Genomic DNA, 18,686 nt, shown 5'->3' with positions numbered 1-18,686 from the left:
GCGGGGCCGGGCCGGGCCGGGCCACGCCACCGGCGGCAGTGGCAGGTGGCTCCGGGAGCGGGACTGCGGGAGGTGTGGCGCTCGGCCGGGCCGGCGGTGAGCCCGGGGCGCGGCCTCCGCGGGAACCGACGTGCCCAGGGCTCGGGGAGGCACCACCGGGACCTGGCGTCCGGCCTTACTGGGGCGAGCGGAGCCCGGGAGGGCCCGGGGCCGGGAAGGAGCAGCGGCGGTCACGGGGGGGGCCCGGCGCCCGCAGCAGTGGCTCACGTCCTGCTCACTCTCCCAAATATAGCTGATGTTCAGTGCAAAAGAAAGCCGGTTCCTGCAACCCGCTGTCTGAGCGACTGCTGTCCCAGGTGTCATATTTGTAGGACTATTTCTGTCCGTTGCTGGACGTGGGCCGGCAGCCTGAAACAGCCGCTGGCTGGCGCGGGAGAAGGACAGACAGCGTTTGGTGACTGTCAGCAGACAGGGCAATCAGCTACCCTTCGTACGTTCTGAAGCGTGCGAGATGGTTTAAAGAAATACAAAGAAGAAAGGACATATATTATCTCATCATAGGATTTAATAAAGCGAAGGATTTACTCGGGAATTTGTCCTTCTATGTGGCAATTTTTGTTTTTTAATTAAATATTTTAGTGCCGTGTAGCCCTATGCATGTGCATGGTGATCTATACAAAAAGTAAAGGGCGTGATTTTGTTTACTTCAGCTTTTTTGTTTACTTCGTGCAAGTTGTTCCTCCTAAGTTAGTGCAGGGCTCACAAATTTAAATGAATTGTTACATGGTAGCTACTCCAAAGTCTTACAGCTTTGTTCCTGCAGTTTGTTTTGCTTCTGTGGAGGTAGAGACTTTGCTGGAATGACCACTGGGGAGTTACTTATGCATGTATTCACATGGCTGATCTTGTAGATCTGATTTTAGTATTTCTAATTGAACTTTTCTTGTGAGGTAGTTGTTTTAAACAACTTGTATAAATAAAGGTATGACTCTCTGAACTGCGAAGTTGAACAGCTTATGATAGAGGAAGACATCAGGCAGCAGGAAGGAAGGAGGAAGGGTTGTATTAGGTAAGAAACGACTGCTGTGAATGTTTTAAAACACACTTCTCTGAATCAGTCACTGTATTAGCAAGATGTTTTAAAAAATAATGGCATCAGGCTGGCCCGTGTTTTTGTGTTCTCACGTCAAGCTAATAATTTTAATTCTACCTTTTTGCCTCTGCTTTGGGAATTTTGAATGTTACATGGATGGGTAATTAGAAAGGACCCAGGGAGACTGGGGTGTGAGATAAAACTCAGAGGACTAGGAGTGTTTTGTATACCTGCTGTTCACTACTCGTCAGTCCTGCTTGGTTTTGGTGTTATTATTTATATCCCGTGAGAAGGAATGTTTGGGTGATACAGATTTTGTATCTTATGGACATTAGTGAGTCCATAGTGAGTCAGTTGCACACGGGAAAAAGATGCTTGCTTTCTCACTGCAGAGCAGTTAGGTGTTCCAAAGGTTTGGTTGTGAGGTTTATATAAATATACAGCACTTATTGCCAGAGGCTACAAAACAACTGAGCTGGCTTTGTTGTTGTTGACTTGTTTTCTGTACAAGCATCCTCATGCTGCTAGGGCTGTGGACATATTTTGTTTATCAAGTATACTAAACACAGTGTGTATAAACACAAAAAAGGACCATCAGTCTTCAAAATCATCATCTCCAACTGATCAGCTTGTATTTTTTTTTTTTTAACAGGGCAGTTATATATGACTCATAGAAATGGCTACAGTAACTCCTGGTTGGTATGTTTTCTTTTTTATTAAGTATTATTTCTACGATTCCCTTCTAGAATAGACTTCTTCTGAGAAAAACGTGAAAGCACTTAAAGGCTGATATTCTCACTTCATATGCATTCTATAGATTTAACCAAGGGATCAACAGAGCAAGTTGTTCCATAATGTCTTCTCAAGTTTTACTTGAAGAGAACCACACTTAGCATGAACAAAGAGATTAATTTTTATTCTGGTGTATTTTTTAATATTATTTTCCCCATTATGATGCACATTGGGCTGAACCATTTCACTTCAGTAGGAATGTGGTGAATCTTGAGAGATAGGCCTGTTATTTCTGATAATGTTGCACAAAAGTAATTGGACAGTAGTCTCTACTGCAGTGGCACCTCAACAAGTATGGATTTCTTTTCATGGCTGAGGGAAATGCTTTCCGGTGGATTTATGGTGATACATATAATGCGTGGTATAGTCCTGAGTGTTTGCCTTAATAGTAGAAGAGTAATTTAAATCATGTACCAGATGAAGCCATGAGAAGGGTTTATCCTTGCATTATACCTGTGAGATCTGGTATTACATTTTAGAGTGATGGTAACAGTTAAATCTTCCTTTTCTGAGGGATTAAGCATATCACCTTTTAGGAAATTGTACAAGTCTTTCCAACACCTCTCTGTAAGCCTGCTGCCTGCTGTGCTTAGTTTCAGAATCCAGCGTAATCATTTTCCTCTCTAAAAACTGTTTATTGTCTCATTCATCTATACATCAGATTACTTCATATCAAAAATCACATAACTCTTCTGGGAAGAATATGCCCCCTTGTGTGGCTCCCTGAGGATTCCTTTCTTAGCCCCTTGTTGTAAACAGCTTATACAAGCGTGATAGGAGACATGGGCTCTGTAAAATCCTTTCAGAGTTATTTATTAAGCTGTCGTGGTCTCAGATTATTTTTTTCAGTGATGATTCACTGGCAGCTGAGCACCTTTCTTCAGTAGAAACCTTTGCAGACTGGAGCACAAACTGTGACTTTTAATAGTGGATTAGTCTGGTGTTATTTAGCACAGGTGTTTCTCAGTTGTTTCTTTGTACAATGGTGGGGAAGTGCACAGCCTGATGCATTGGGGTGAGTGTCTAATACTAGCACATTCGTAGGTCTAATTATTGCTACAGATGCATGATGTGTGGGTGAGAAGGAAGGTCTGTGTGCAGAATGTGAAGGCAGTAGAGCAGCAATCTTTGTAAGTGGCAGCAGGTTTTGGGAATAAAGCAGAGCATGCCCAAGCAGTCCCTCTTGCCTCCTTTAAGAATGTGAAATTCTACCCTGTGCTTTAGTGGGGCCCTCATGCTGTTCTGATCACCTCTGGTGCTTCCAGGTATTTTTTTTTTCTTTACCAGATGTATCATAAGTAATACCACTGACAAAAGCTATGTGGTATGTTGGAGTTTTTTTAGTAGAATGGGATTGGTAGAACAGCTAGAAAGTAATCTTTTTACTAGTGTTTTATGGGAATGTTAACCAGGCACAGGCTGGGTAATCATGGCTGAGGTACATGTATACTCTGGAACAAGTGCTTATGAGTCCACTTTACAGTGGATTTGGGCAAACTCACATTCAGCTTGCAGCTACATCTTTGTTGAAAGTGTTTTGTATGTGAATATTTAGATGGGAAAAAAATCTTTAGTATGAGCATGCATGACAAATGCTTTCAAGATGAATCACTAGATAATTTCTAATATTGCTGTTGATGACAAGTGTGAGAGAAGCTGAGAGGCGTATTTTGTGGGAGCAGATTTAGGCTGAGTTGATAATTATAAACTGATAATTATGAACTCTTGTTTTGCACAGGTAGTGGAGAACAGATTTTTTTGCCTTGACTGTAACATCTGCACAACCTTTACTTGTGCAGTCTAAGCACAGTTAAGCAAACTGTTCAACACTGAGAATAACCTAGACTGCTTTGGTTTTAGCTCAAGTGTGATTATTTTAAAGGTTCAGTTTAGTGGACAATGGTATTTGGGGCTCAGAAATGCTGTATCACCTCAGTGTGGTTGGATGAATTTTGATTTGTAGTGCCTGAGGCATGGAGTGCAGTTTCTCCTGCAGGATGTTGTTTGCGATGACACCTCCTCTGGCTGTCAAATAACAAGGTCTGTTCCTGATGGAAAACATGAATGTCTTGCTTGGAAGGATGAGATGTGTCTTTCACTTTAAAGAAGATATGTACAGGAACAGATCTCCTAAATGGATTATACAGCTGCAACACACTTGGGGGATGTACATTCCATCTGGAATGCCACACTAAATCGACTCAAATTGTGGGCCACACAAACTGCAGAGCTTCTTCTTGGGAACACTTGGATATACGCTCTGGGATTTGGCACTGGCTATCCCCAGCCTTTTGTAGGCAGCTTAAGTAGAGATGATAAATTGCTTGAAGTTGTAAATTTAAAAGAAAATGTTCTTCTTTCCTGTAGTGAGAAAATATGCACATATAAAACTTACAAATTAATTGTCCTTGAAGTTAATTTGCTTTTTGTTTTTAAAAGTGATGAAGTCAAAATGATCAGAAGTGAGTACATTAATATGATTTTGAGTGGTAAAGCCACAGTTGTCCTGTGAACTGGCTGGAGAACCTTTTTTTCAAGCATATAGCTGAAGTCCATTGTGCAAGTATGAAAACAGAGAGAATTTGTCTGTGAGGAACACTCAAATCTCGTAGTCTGCACATATATCTGTCTTGAAACTGTTCCTTCCTTGGAGGGAAGGGGATGAAAGGAAGTGTGTTCAGATTCACAAGAGTTGCTGGCCTTTTGTTTTCTTGCAGTTGCTTAGCTTACAATATTGGCAGGTGCTCTGCACATGTATTTAATCTCATAGTATTTTTCCTGTTGGCAGAATGCCTAGATCTGAGAAGTATGTGCCTTTTATGAACAGTGCTGTAAATCTAAATAAATTAAATTAGAATGTTGTTTTTTACTTGTATGCATGGCTGTGAGGGGTTAGTGTTGTCATCTAGACCAGCTCGAGCTCCTTAAATTTCTTTTTATTTTTCAGCTTGGAAGCTATATACCCCAGAAGAAAAGATCTTGAAATCAGAGAGAGCACAGCAACTTCTGAGAAGAGATTATATAAAGTGGTAGGTGGGAAGTTAATTAGGTGAATTCTTTTGCCTTTGGGCCCTCTCATGTTATTAAATGACTTTGCATGTAATTTGCTAAAGTCATTGAACAAATGCATTAAAAATAATAATAATATGAACATTAAAGTGTAAAGAATATAAGTGGCCACAGGATGTCCCCACTGTTCCGTGCTGATACATCCTCATAGGCTGTTTATGCTGTAGTACAGAGCTTGGCATATTTCTTAAATATGATATTTTGTATTGCAGAGGTTTTGACATTTATTTTCGTATTTCAAATGTTTATGTGGCAGGGCAGCCAATTAACATCTAGACAGAGGTAGAAGGGGAAAAAGGAATTGCTTTGCTTGGTTGCTTTAGGTCTGAGTTTTCTTTTAACTTCCAAAGATTGGGAATCGAGAAGACTTGATTTTTTATAAGTAACAGTTATTCATTCCATGTAAGTGCAGTCTGGTTGCTCAAATCAGAATGAAAATTTATTCAGAAAGGTAATTTGCTGCCCGCTTTTAAAAGCCTACTACCAGTGGTTTGCATGTTCACAGAATTACAGAATATTTTGAGTTGGAAGGGACCCACAAGGATTGTAAAGTCCAACTCTTAAGCGAATGGCCCATATGGGGATCAAAACCACAACCTTGCAGTTATTAGCACCATACTGTAAACAAGTGAGCTAATCTCATGTTGACCAAGAAAGTGAAGTGGCATACTTATCTAAGGACTTGTTTGAACAATGCTGGTGGCGTAAAATACACTGAGGTGTCAAAGTAAAAGTAATGTTTTTGGGCTACTAGGATGGCTTACAATGGAAGTGGTTTAATTTAAGGAGAAGTGAGTCATTCTGCAAAATAAATGTATCTAAGTGGGAAGCTGGTGCAGAGAAAGCTTCATAAAACTTTCTTCTGAATAGTATATGTGTCCCAAAACTCTGTAAGTACTGTATGTGATGGATCAGACCGTGGCTGATACTGCACAAGGGATGTATGTCCCATCCCCGCAAGTGTTCAAGGCCAGTTTGGACAGGACTTTGCACAGCCTGGTCCAGCGGAAGATGTCCCTGCCCATGGCAAGGGGAGTTGGAACTAGGTCATCTTTAAGGCCCCTTCCAACCCAAATAATTCTATGATTGTATCAAAAGTATAAAGCATAAGGAGCTCTATGTTAAGGCTGGGACTTAATGTTAAAATGTACTCCTGAGTTGGTTTTACTAAGACCATGCTGTTACATGTAGGCTATGGCATCAATGCTTTCCTTAGGAATTCGTTATAGCTACATTACCTATATCCAGTTGCTTTGGATTTTCAGCACTTCTGAAAATCACATCCTGTGTTTTGAAGTCAGATAGTACTTTAGATGGGAAACAATGACATTTTGGGTAGCCCGTTGTGCCTGAAAACTCAAGCAGTGAGACCTTGTACGTTGGATACGAACAGAAAGCCTGAAGAGGAAACTCTTCTTTCCTGAGCAGCTTACTGCTTTTGTTTGTCCTTTCTACAGTACAGGAGCTGTGAATTACATTTTTGTATCAGTGGCACGCCTGCCTTTTCTTACTGAATTGAATGTTGCAGTACCAGTAGTATTCTGCAGTCTTGTTTATCTGGTAACTTCCAGGCTTGGATTGTCTATCCTATTACAAATAGCTCTATAGGCCAGACTTGTCTGAATAACTGCAGTAATTGTGCTGCAAACAACAGATGACTGGCATTTCACTAGAGGTGCTTCCTCGGGACTTGGTGAATTTGAACTTGCTTTCTCAAGAACTGCTCTTAGAAGTAAGCTTGGAGTACAGCACTCAACATATAATCTAAGTCTATTCTTGTCCAAGAGGACATGCTGCACGAATCTATGTGATTGTATATGCGTTTATTATTGAAAGAGCTTCAGGGGAGACAAATGTTTTCTCTTTTCCAGCATTCCTTTTGGGTGTTTTATGTGGAATGAAGGTTGGCTTTTTTGTATCTGTGGTTTTTATGACAGTATTTTTATAAAGGAAGCATATGCTATCATCCACTTCAGTATGTGCAAGATTCCCACTGGACCTGATTCATACTACTGCTACTGCTGCCTGCTTAGTCATTTGGCTCACTGACATCAGAAGCAGTTTTGCGTGAAAGAAAAAACTGATGGAGTTGTTAGTGGGGATAACTGTTCAAAACAATGGGACTCTTATGTATCCAGAGGCTGCAAATCTTGACTTGGACCCGTCTTTGAACTCTTGCACTGACTGATGTGAAGGGATCCAGTGAGGGAAGCTAATCACCAAGTAGATAAAACTTTCACAGTGCTTTTGGAACTGAAAGGCTGCAGTTGCAATACAGTGTGTGCAAGCTCCCTGTGAGCTGGGAAGGTCATGCATGGGCAACTGGGCTGTTGAACTCTGAGTGATCAGGTTTGTAAGGAGCCTGCAGTGCTGCTAATTCAAGAATCCTGTTGTATGAATCTTAGTGCTTTGAAGAGTTAAATGCATTACTAAGTGCACTGCAGCAAAGGAAAATGCTACCCTACAAACAGGGGATTTCTGTGCTTTAATTGAAGCTGTGAACAATTGCTCTTGAACAATGTGAGGCAGCACATATTGGAGGAGTAATTGCCCTTCAGACATAAACTATACAGTATAAGTGTTGTAAGCTTGCTTCAGAAGACTCTTTGTGTCCCCTTGGTTGCTGCCTTTCTTTTTCCTTCTTGCATACACATAGCTCCCTGGAATGAGGAATAATTAATGTAATTTTTTAGTGAGAGAGCTAGCTGCCCAGAGGTTATGAATTCTCTCATTTTCTCATTACCTGACAGGAATGAGGCAGGAGATGGAGTTCCTGCCTGGATGGGTTCAGGTTACATTCCCCATCTCATTCTATGGTTCTGGCCCTGTAAATGGTTAGGAAAAGGCAGCAATAAGAAATGCGGTCTCAGGCCCTCTATACAGTATGGCAATGATGGTGTGACTCTTTGGGCTCTCTGTGTGTCTGTGTGGCACAGTAGTGCTGTGGTTGGAGTATAGCAGCTCCCAGCTTGCTGTGGGAATGGGGATTTGGATGTTGCTGTCTCCAACCTGAAGAAATGTATACCATGTCCTCAGCCAGCTTGATTTTGGGAAAGAAAAACTGAGTGGGAAACATTGTGTGTTCAAGTGATTTGCTTTATGTTAGCTGGTCCAATCTTGACAAAATCCAGGAGCAGAGACAGATAGGAAGGTGTGTTCATAGCCACATTGTCAGGAAAATAAGCTTTCTTCCAGGAGAGGGCATATTTCCACTAGGTTTGTACCAGTACAGCTGTGTTGGCAGGCAGACTCCAGCCCTCTGACTGAGAAGGACATTCTGTCTTTGACCTTTCAATCATTCAGTGATGAAACCACACCTTTCCTGGCAAACTCTGGCATGGTAAAATAGGTGTGACAAGAAGCATTCCTCTGACTGGTAACTAGCTGTGCCTGCCATTTGGTACTTACCTAGCACGTGGCCTTGCATATTTTTACATGTTGAATTCTGATGTTATGTCAGTGGTAGGGAAGCTGGGCAGGGCAGAAGAGAGTACTGTTGAGTGTGAAAGTTATCTGATGCTGGAGGAGGAATGGGAAGGAGAGAACACTTTCATCTTTCAAATGAGGCGAGGGACCAATGTGTTTTAAAGTCCAGAGATTTGCTGTTAAGTTGAACCAGAGCTTGCTTTCCTGTTATTAAACTTTTTTTTTTGTTATGCATGAAGAAGACATTAAATACTTTTGAATTCTAAAAGTGTCCTCACTGTTCTGGGGAGAATTGGATAGAAGTAAGTTAAGAGTTTGTGGGAGTATCTGTCTTTCAAACAAAAATATGCTTCTGTTGATCCCTGGTTTGCATGACCTAGTGAACTCATTAAGGTTCTCTGCATTGTTCTGCAGAGACTTGATAATAACCTTACACTGTAATTAGCAGTTCTTCAAAGAAATACCAAGCTTCAACTAATGTATTACCATTGATGATTTACTTGGCGAACTGATAGCAAAGGTAGACAAATAACTGCCTTTTTCCCCTCATATGCTACCCATCAGTTACTTAAGCATATTACAGGGAGGTAAATAAATTGGACCTTTCTTTTTTCAGGTGACATGTCTGACAGCTAGCTGTTTTCTTGTTGCCTCTCACGCATTTTCTTTTTTGACAGGAGCAACTCACCTGATAGAGTTGATGTGCTGTCTGTTGTTTAGCCAGAAAGTCAGTGATGCATCATCTCTTGAATTTCTGTTAGTTTTAAATTCTCATTGCTGTATCCTTCCTTTCTTATACTGTTTTTTGGGGGGGTTGTTTTTGTTTGTTTGTGTTTTGTTTGTTTTTTTTTACTGTAAGGGTGAGCCACATTCTCATGGAAGTTGTTAAGGATGCAGTTACATTTAAAATGACATTTAAAAACAAATATACATCATGTCTGTTGCTTAATTGCACAATGATATATAACAATACTTAGTTCATCCACATACACAAATGTGCATTGGCAGTTTTAACAGGAGGTTCTGCAAGCTTAGTCTTCCTCCCTGGTTATGGTACTTGAAGGTAAAGAATACAGCTATATACTTATAAAAACCAGCAGAAAAATCTCTTTTACAATAGCAATGGTTATACTCCTACATCCTTATTCCCTGCCATTGTGCACTACTGAAAATGGATAATTGAAGTTGGAGTCAATGTAAACCACAACAGTCTTTGTGAAAAATGTGAAAAATAGTTTTAACAATTTTGTCAAGTAGCTTTAAGCTGTGCTTAAGGGTAATATCAGGAAATCTCAGACAATCCTCTACAGAATCTACAGAGGGAATAGCAACCATATTGCAGACTTAATGCAGTGCCTTCAGGAGGTTTTCTGGAGGTAGTGTTTGGACTTAATCTACACACAGCATTCATGAAGAGAAGCATCCCTGGGTAATCCCTTATTTGCATTGGGTATTTCCACTCTTACCTGAAGGAGCAATGCCTGAACTTTCTTCTGCATGAAACTGAAACTTTAAAACCATGTTGTTGCCAAGTGTGTCTGGTGTATTTGTCACTGGAGCATGGCAGTATCTCTTGAACAAACATCACTATTGTGACGAGATGATTAATGGATTAGTGCTTTCTAAATGTGTCCACTTGGCTGCACTGTAGATTTATAAATACATCCCTCTCCTGGCTTGTTTCTTAAATTAGTACTTCACCTGAAGTTGACAAACTTTTAATTTCTTGGGATGCTTCCAAAGTTCTGGCATCACATCTTCTGGGAGAACAAGACTTTGGAAAATCATCCTGAATGTAGCATAAGGATCTACAGCTTACAACCTCTGCTGGTTTTTTGTGTTTTCTCTTATATAACTTGTTGAATACAGAAAATGTGAAATTCAGTAGTTTTGTTAGTCTGTCTGTGTGTCATTTTCAGTATAGTTTTTTGGGCAAAGAGCGTCGTTTTGGAGTTCTGGAGTTAGGGTAGGGGATATATGAGCTGTGTGCAACCACAGGGACTGGCATCCCATCCTGCTAGGGTTCACTTCCCTGTCATGCTGCCTATGGCCCGGGGGAAATGCCTAAAGGGGGCAGTAGTCAGGAGGGAGACTCCTATCCACCCAAAACAGTTGCAGAGGAGGGCTCTGCATCATGATCCCTGCTCCTCGGTGGGGCCAGCTGCTCCAGTATCCACCCTGGCAGGGCATTGGACTTACAGGGACAAGCGTGGCAAAGCCAGTGGGATTTGTGCAATGTGGGGACATTAAGGATGGGTGTAAGGAGATGAAGAAACCTGGTCTAGTGGAAGGCATCCCAAGCCGTGGCAGAGGGGTTGGAACTAGATTGTCTTTAAGGTCCCCTCCAGCCCAAATTGTTCTGTGATTCTATGTGGTTGATCTCCAGTAGACTCATAATGCTGTGACCTCTTCTGAGGTACAGGAAAATTAAAACAAGAGCAATGCACTGTCACAGATGTCTAGTATAATCTCTACCAATGTGTTCCCAAGCAAAGATCTGGACTCCACCTAATTTGAAAGCTGTTTTAACAGTTGCTAGTAGTTCTACTTGTTTCATATCTCTAACATTGAATATCATAAATTGGGAATTACATTTCAGTAGAAATTACATGTTACATATCTTTCTTAGGATAGCAGAGCATAGCTATCGATTTATGGATTACTTAAATGAAATATTCTCTATTATTATTACATATTGCTCTATCAAACACAGTATTAGCTTTAAAGATCATGCAGAGAGGAACAGTGTTTGGTAATGCATAGCATTAGCAAACAGCATTACTGGGCAGTCTGACCACCCGGCTTATAACAAAGACTTTGGCTTTCACATCAGTGAGATCTTTGTATTGCTGCCAGCATGCTTTCCACAACACTGCTTCATGGTTGTGTAAAACTTGTGAGAGCAGAAGACTTATAGAAATAACAGGCTACACCATTATGCAACAAGATTATACACTGCTTATCATAGTTGAAGTGCTAAGTACTGGCTGAGTCATCAAAGAGATTGAGATTGATGTGTGTGTGAGTGGATGGCTGCATATTTAACTTCTTCCTTGTGTTCCTTAGTGTAATAGTGTCTTAGTTGCTGAGCCTGAGTACTTTCACTTACTCTTGCTGTGATTAGCTACTGCCAATTTTGACTGAGCACCAGTCACAATAAGGAGTAGAAACTCTCTAACCTTGTTTTTTCTTACCTGATATATATCTGCCAAATTCCTTAAAAGAAGCTTTATCCTTCTTACTTGGTGCTTTCTGTTTCGAGATTACCTGGATTAATACCTCTGAATTGTGCTTGATCATGACTGGAGAGTGATGGTTTTAACAAATCTTTTAATTCAAAACAGTTTCTTTTATAAAATTAAGTAGCTTCTTCTCTGTTATATAGATGTCTAGCACTTTCCTCCTTTTTCTTGTGCCTATCGATGTTTACTTCAAATACATCTTAGTTATTGCAGTGGAATCAAAGACATTACAACATGTAATGTTTTTACATAGGCAAAACAGTGTCTTGACTTAAAGCCAATAATAAAATAATTGATGACTTAAACTACAAGAACTTAAACCAGTAATTTCTCTGAAACACTTTCTTCTGTCTGGAAAATCAGGAATCTGCTTTACAAAATAGTCTGGAGCATTAAGGAAACTTACAGGTGAGGTAATCGAAACACTATAGTGCTACCCTGAGAACAACTAAAGACTATGACAATTTTATCTTTAGGAAAGAACCCTACAGTTCTTATTATCAGTGAGCATTAACACCTCTTACAGTAGACAACACTAAGGTATTGGTATTACAGAAAATAAGAGCTTGCTATTTCCTGAACAACTTAAAAATAGATATCATAGTAAGTATATTTCATTATGTGCTCTACAAGTACTTCAGTTTAGCTGCACAAGAGACTTTTGGGGGCATTTGTTTTCTTGTTTAGCTGCTAAGACTTCGTTAGGATTTTTTTTTACTGACAGTCAGTCAGTAACATCATTTGAAACTGATAAGTGGTACTGAGCAATCAATAAGCTTGCTTTCAGGGCTGACTGACGTGCTGGTTATTACTGTAGTCATGTCTGGCAACCACAGCTGCTGTTGTCTGTAACACCAGTTTCACATTTTATTTTGTAAGGCTGCTGTAAGCCCCAGATGAGGTCACATGACTATAAACAGCAATGAGTGAGAAGAGATAAAGTTGTAGGATCCTAATTTTTACACTTTAAGGAAATAAGGGAATCTGTAAATCTGCTACAAAAATGTGGAATGAGAGCTGAGAAGAAAGAAAAAGCAGCAGTGATCTGAAAACAGTGACAAGTGTCTAAGGAGCTGTGCTTCAGGGTTAGGGGGTTTGCTGACTTTTAGACCTCTGCCTATTAGGTCATTAATTCCTGGCTTCAACCTTTGATCTTTCTGCAATTCTGGAAGCTCTCTTCATGTTTTTCCAACACAAGGCCAAAGTTGTGTGATTACAATGAGGCCATTGTATTAAACATCCCACATAGGGATACAGAACAGAAGACTCAGAGAAGTGGCTTATGTTGGAAGAATGCAACAATCCACATTGTAAAATGTATATTAATCTCAAACAGCCTTTATTAAGGCTGAATAAGGCATGATTATTTTTGTTTAAATAGAGCTTAGGAAGTTGCACCTCAAGACAAGTTAGAGGATGGATAATCTAAGCTCCACTGTGACGCATTAGGCAGAGAGAAAGGGGCTGTTCGTCAAACCAGGACTGCTGGAGAGCAAAGCTCTTGGAAGACAATGAGGAGCAAGCAACATGAGACTACGAAAACATCACTAGCATTAAAAGATTATTTTCACTATAGCTAACCATGCCTTGCTGACTGTTTACATGTAAGTGGTTTACTTACTCTCTATGAATTTAAAGTACGAATTATACCAACGGTATTTTTGTTTAATGAGGTAAATTAGATTTAAGACCTATGAAAAGCTGTAGAAATTTTGGCATAATATAGCAAGATAAAAAACCCCCTGAAATAATTAATCTGACATTATTTCTTTTGTCTGTTAATAAAATACCACATCCCTGATCATATTAGAATATTATTTACAAATCAGGATTTTAAATACCAGAGAGTGAAGCTAACACTTTGTGAAGTATATTATCCACAAGATATTCATATTAAATCCCCAAAATCTTTACACAGTTGATTATGTACACAGAACTATGTTATGTGTATTGAAACTTTGACAACTTTGCTGTAACTCTCAATAATGTTATATCTCAAAAACCACCAGAATTGATAAATTATGCACCGCAGATTAATTAGAGACTTGGCTAACTTGAAATTACACATCCCAGGGAGCTGTGTGTCCTCTGAGGCAGGGCAGAAGATGCTGGATGTATGTATTTCTTAAGAAGGGTTCCCCTGTTTGATTTTTAGGAAACATTTTCTTTCTCCCTTGGTATTTAGGTGAGTTATGTGGTAGTGTCTTTAGTGGTTTCTGGAATTGCCATGCATGACTACCTTCCCTGTTGATTTTTATGGGCCAGATTCTTGGCCATTGTAAGGTGTCATTGACCATTCAGGAGCATCATTGCAGATTTGGGAGTACAATGTAGAAATTGTAAACACCATGGCCTCCCCAGTGTCTTTCAAGTTGTTCTGGTTTGTGGAGTAGGGTCAACCAAAGAGCTCTAACCTGCTTTCTGAGGCTGTGAAAGAAAAGAACTTGGAAATACCTGGAACTGCCTGATTACCCAAGGCTACTCTCTTACATATTTGCTAACATATTTGCTAATATTTTGCTCCTTCTATGGAAATGCTTTATTTTTCCTAGCTTTCCTTTTGTTCTACTCTACCACCACTGACAATCTGAACTATGGGTCTAGTAAGCTAATGGTTCCCAGGGCCCAGCTTTTGGACTATTTACCAGCTCTGACTGAAGCACAGACATCTTGTTGATAGTGCAGCACCTCTTCCTCATCCTCCTCGTCTGTATCTAGTTTAGATGTGCTGACCGTCTGTTCCCCTCCTCCATGTTGCTCAGAGAGCCTGCCCAGGAGCAGTGGGTGAGGCACTGAGTCATGGAAACAGGAACTGTATATGCCACACTGGCAGGGTCTTAGGGCACATTGGGGCTGACTCCAAGACAGATTCATTCAAGCTCACTCTTGCCTCTCAGGCTTAACCACTGGCAGGCTCTGTCTTGTCCCACATACCAACACCTGGACTCACATGGGGTTACAGAGGAGAGTCCCAGGATGTCTGTGCTGTAAACAAAGATGTAACTGTGGAGCCAAATACCGAAATCTTTTTAAGGTCTCGTAGCCTGGAAGATCTGTGTCATGAAATCTGTTTCAGCTAGTTCAGTCTGGTGACTTTGCATCTTTTTATTTTCCATTTTTTTAAGGATAAAAACCAAAGGGAACCATTAGATTATCTTTCTTGGTCACTCTCTGAAAATTAGCCAAGCTACTAACTTACTTAGCAAACAAAACTGACAAATGTATAATAAGCTGTAATTAGAAAGAATCCTCGGACTAGTGTAGGCATTAATAGCAATAGGAAAGTTAGGAAGTCACACTGTAATCAGAGGATGGTGTCTAAAATGTTACCATTAAAAAAAAAATTGAAAGACCTTCTTGTTTTCTTTGATACCACTACCAAATATTTTTCTATTTGGAAATTATATGCTTTTCCGTTATTAAAAAAGGAGCATGGCAGCATACCTAGGCTTCCTGTTAAGGTGTGATATCTTCCTACACAGTCAGTAGGCAGAGTGTCTTTACCAGGAAATGACTGAAAATCTTCCTGGAATATGACAGATGACCTGTCCAGAGCCAGCTGTCACTGACAGTCCTGGTAGAGATAGATCTCTAATAAGAATCCAGTAGTTTGGGATATATTTTAATTAGTGGCAGCCCTTCTTTTGGGTTCAAAGAGCTGGATCAGTAACTTACTACTACCAGTTGGAATACTTAATTTATATCTTGTATCTTGCTGTGTTCAGTCTGAAGAGTGAAACTATTCATTTCATGTTGTTTTTCTTATTTAAGTATTATCACTTAAGCAGTACTTCACAGTGTCTGACAACATGGCTTTAAAAAGTTAAGGTTCTTTAATAAATTTAGGAACCCACAGCCCTGTGAATTTGGCTTGCTTTTCTGAAGTGTTGCTGTGCAACTATGCATGCTTATCCTTGGCTACACTGGGTTTGATCTGTGTGAGTTTGCAGAAATGAATAGCCAGCCCAGTGGGATCAAACTTCTTGTGGAAATTGGCTGCTCTGTTGCAGGGACTGCCAGTTTTATTCAGGAACAGAGGAGGCCCATGGAGCTGAGTATGGTGAAGATTTGATCTATTTGCTGGTTGGGAATGGTTTTGCATGTGCACATTGTTAGAAGTTTGTCACGGTATAGAGAGCCCTCAGTAGAGCTCAGTATGTAAAAACTGCAGTCAGCATGTCTTGCCTGTGCCATTCAGAACAGGTAAAGCAAGGTGGACCCTGGAAACCAAGAGTGGGCAGGGTGTTCCCTTTGCAGGAAGAAGCATGCATGCCTGTTGCTCTTAAAACCCAGTAACTTGTGTTACTGAGCACAGTTAGTCTGCTGTGTGGGTGGGGAGCTGGAGTGCTGGAGACACTGGAGGTAGTGTTTCTCTTCCTTTTTAATTTTCCATTGCTTAGCGGTGCAAAGGCACTTCCCTATATCCTGGAGCTGGCTGTGATCCTGTTGTAACCCTGTTTGTGCTATAAAGGGCAAATCTGCTCAAGCAACTGTAAAGTCATCCTGATTGTTTGAATCAGTAACAAACTAGTGCTGAAGGATTCCTGTGCAGGGTAGGGTGAGGGAGGGAAAGGCAGGTGGGCCCAGGACATGGCCCAGGTGCTCAGCTTGGACTGTCTGTAGTGACCACTAACCCTCCCAGCATCACTTCTCCTTACTCTCACACTGCTGCTCACCCTCAATTAGCCCATCTGCTACTCTAACCTTGTATGGCTCATTGCCACCTCATGTCATGCTTCTTGTATACTTGAGTACAAGACCCAGGGACACTTGAGGTCTCTCATGGGTTGGCTGCAGTCTCATTTCACCTCTGAACTCTCCCCAGAACCCGTGGTTGGGCCTCTGGTGATACCAGAGGCTGTGCTACTGGCTCCAGGGCATACTGAGAAAGATTTAATAAATCCCTAAAGGAAGTTAAATGATGTGAGGTCAAGTTTGTCCTTGCATTCTAACACCTCAGGTTCACATTAGCCTGGCAGTGGCTGACACTGTCTGAGTGAGGTGGTCCTGCTGCTAGGGTTGCTTTTCCCCATGCTGGACTGGCCCCTTCATGTGCTGGCGTAAATGTACTTGTGCTAAACTGTGCATACAGTAGAGTGGCTTAATAGTGAAGTGACACCCTTGATGCTCTTCAGTAGTGCATTTTTCTGTGCTGTTGGCACACACAGTTACGTAAACCTTAAGGTGTGTCCAAGAAGCAAAGTGAGACAGTTGTGTGGCCTGAGGCATAGGACTTAGGTTTGAGAAATGTGTTGCAACATTTTTGAGGGGGATGGAAGGGAAAAAAGGAGAATTGGCCTTTCCCCCCCCCTCCACTGCTTTCCCTGTGACTTGGAAATACAGTTTTGAGCTGTAAGGGTTGATTTGAAGATTTCCACACTAGGCTCTTTGATCCCACTCTTTATGCACTTTGTGTCTCTGGAGTGACAGAACTGAAGATGGATTTTTCTTTTGGTAGGGCAAGTGTAAACTCTCTCTAAACAGGAAAGACATTTTAATACTCAGAAACATTTTTCTGTAACTGAAATGCTGCATCTCTTGCATCTCTGGTATTTGTACCCTTTCCTGGGTTACTTTCAGGGGTGTGCAGGAGAGAAGTATTTAACAGCAGAGGAGAATGTCATGGACTCAGGAAGGTCTGAAAACAAAACAAGCTATGTAAAAATTCAAATGATCTCATTCTCTTCCCTGTTTTTTGTTCTTTTTACAAGATGATGACAGACATTGACTTGCTGGACTTCTGTTTCAGCTGCATGTAATATATTCCAGAGCAGCAGAAGACACAAAAGCCATTATATTGAAAGTGTAAGTTAACTTGTACTCAGGACTGTTGCCAGATCAGAGAACAGTGTGTGAAGCATACAAATGACAGAGCTGAGTATGTGGCAATGATAATCAGGCCAGAGAGGGGCTGCCACCTTTTTGCTCCAGTGATACAAGAATTGGCAAGGAGAGAAAGAGCAGAGTCTTGGAGCTATTCATGAAGAGGAGAGAAAAAGGCATTAAATTAGCATTTAGTGTTTCTAGCTGCCAAAATGTCTCACTTAGGCTGCGTGTGACTGCAGGTCTCTGTATTCCTAGCAGCATGTTTCTGGAGCCCGAGGAGTCTGGGGAGGAGCTGGGAAGCACCCACCGTGGTGCACTCCCAAACTGCAGTAGAGTGTGGAGGCAGGAGTTGGCTGCCAAGTGGTAGCTTCTGCTGGATGGTTTAAGCAATGGAAATCTGTGGAAATCTACCTGGGATGTGTATGGAGCTAAACTGAGTGACAGAGTTCTAGTTGAAACTTCAGCTTCCAGCTCTGTGCCAAGATTAAAGGAAAGACAAGATGTGCAGGTTGGATGTGCGTAAGTGTAGGAAGGAAAATTGCTCTTCAGCTTGAGCAATGTCTTCCTCTTACCCCAGACAGAACAACCTGAAAGCACTACCTCCAGATGTGTGGGACCAGCAGGCAGCTGAATGAGGCTAAATTGCCTTGTCTAGAGTTTGAGAGTTTTTATCCACACTTTTGACATTGGACTGGATTATAAACTAGGAAACAGAAGCAGCTGAGTTATGTGAAACACAGCAGTGTGAGATCTGCAGCTAAAACAGGGTTCAGATAACTACTGTGTTGTCTATGAATGACTGGCAGATGCAATCCATGTATTCTTAGGGAGGCTTTGTATCCTGACACCTAGGAGTCAGGGACTGTGGTTGCATTGTGCAGGACAGACACAAGGAAGCGCGGGCCATCAGTACATAGCTTATTGATGAATACAGTTACTTTAAGAGATTTGCAAAGCTGTATTGCCCATTTTTTTTCTTTTTTGCAATATTTTATCAGAGGTAGCCAGGTGTATTTATTCTGTTTGCCAAAGCTGCTTGGTGGAGTCTTTTTTTGATGCAGGCTAATCTTATTTAGAATCTGTGTCAATGAATGTGTGTATCAATAAGCTGCCCTTAAGACATTGGAGTGTATATTAGCAGATTATTATCCTTCGAGTTGTTATATGGATTTTTAGATATGCTTTAATCTCTTGCTGCCTCTTCTCTGGAAGACTGATTTTTAAGTAGCAAAGCTGAT

General features: G+C 41.0%; 1 protein-coding gene across 1 annotated transcript in view; it reads left to right on the top strand.

Annotated features, from left to right (window-relative positions):
* The first annotated feature begins 514 nt into the window (after positions 1-514).
* The window catches only part of ITGA6 (integrin subunit alpha 6), a 136,165-nt gene continuing 117,993 nt past the window's right edge, over positions 515-18,686 (top strand). Inside the window, exons 1-3 of the mRNA XM_027636719.1 lie at positions 515-1,069; positions 1,746-1,792; positions 4,833-4,914. The gene's annotated coding sequence lies outside the window, so the exon portion shown is untranslated. The remainder of the gene's footprint in view (positions 1,070-1,745; positions 1,793-4,832; positions 4,915-18,686) is intronic.

Source organism: Corapipo altera, unplaced genomic scaffold (assembly GCF_003945725.1).
Source record: "Corapipo altera isolate COAL_440 unplaced genomic scaffold, ASM394572v1 45, whole genome shotgun sequence".
Classification (NCBI taxonomy): Eukaryota; Metazoa; Chordata; class Aves; order Passeriformes; family Pipridae; genus Corapipo; species Corapipo altera.
Note: the sequence above shows the minus strand (reverse complement) of the source record. Positions and strands in the feature narration are given on the sequence as shown.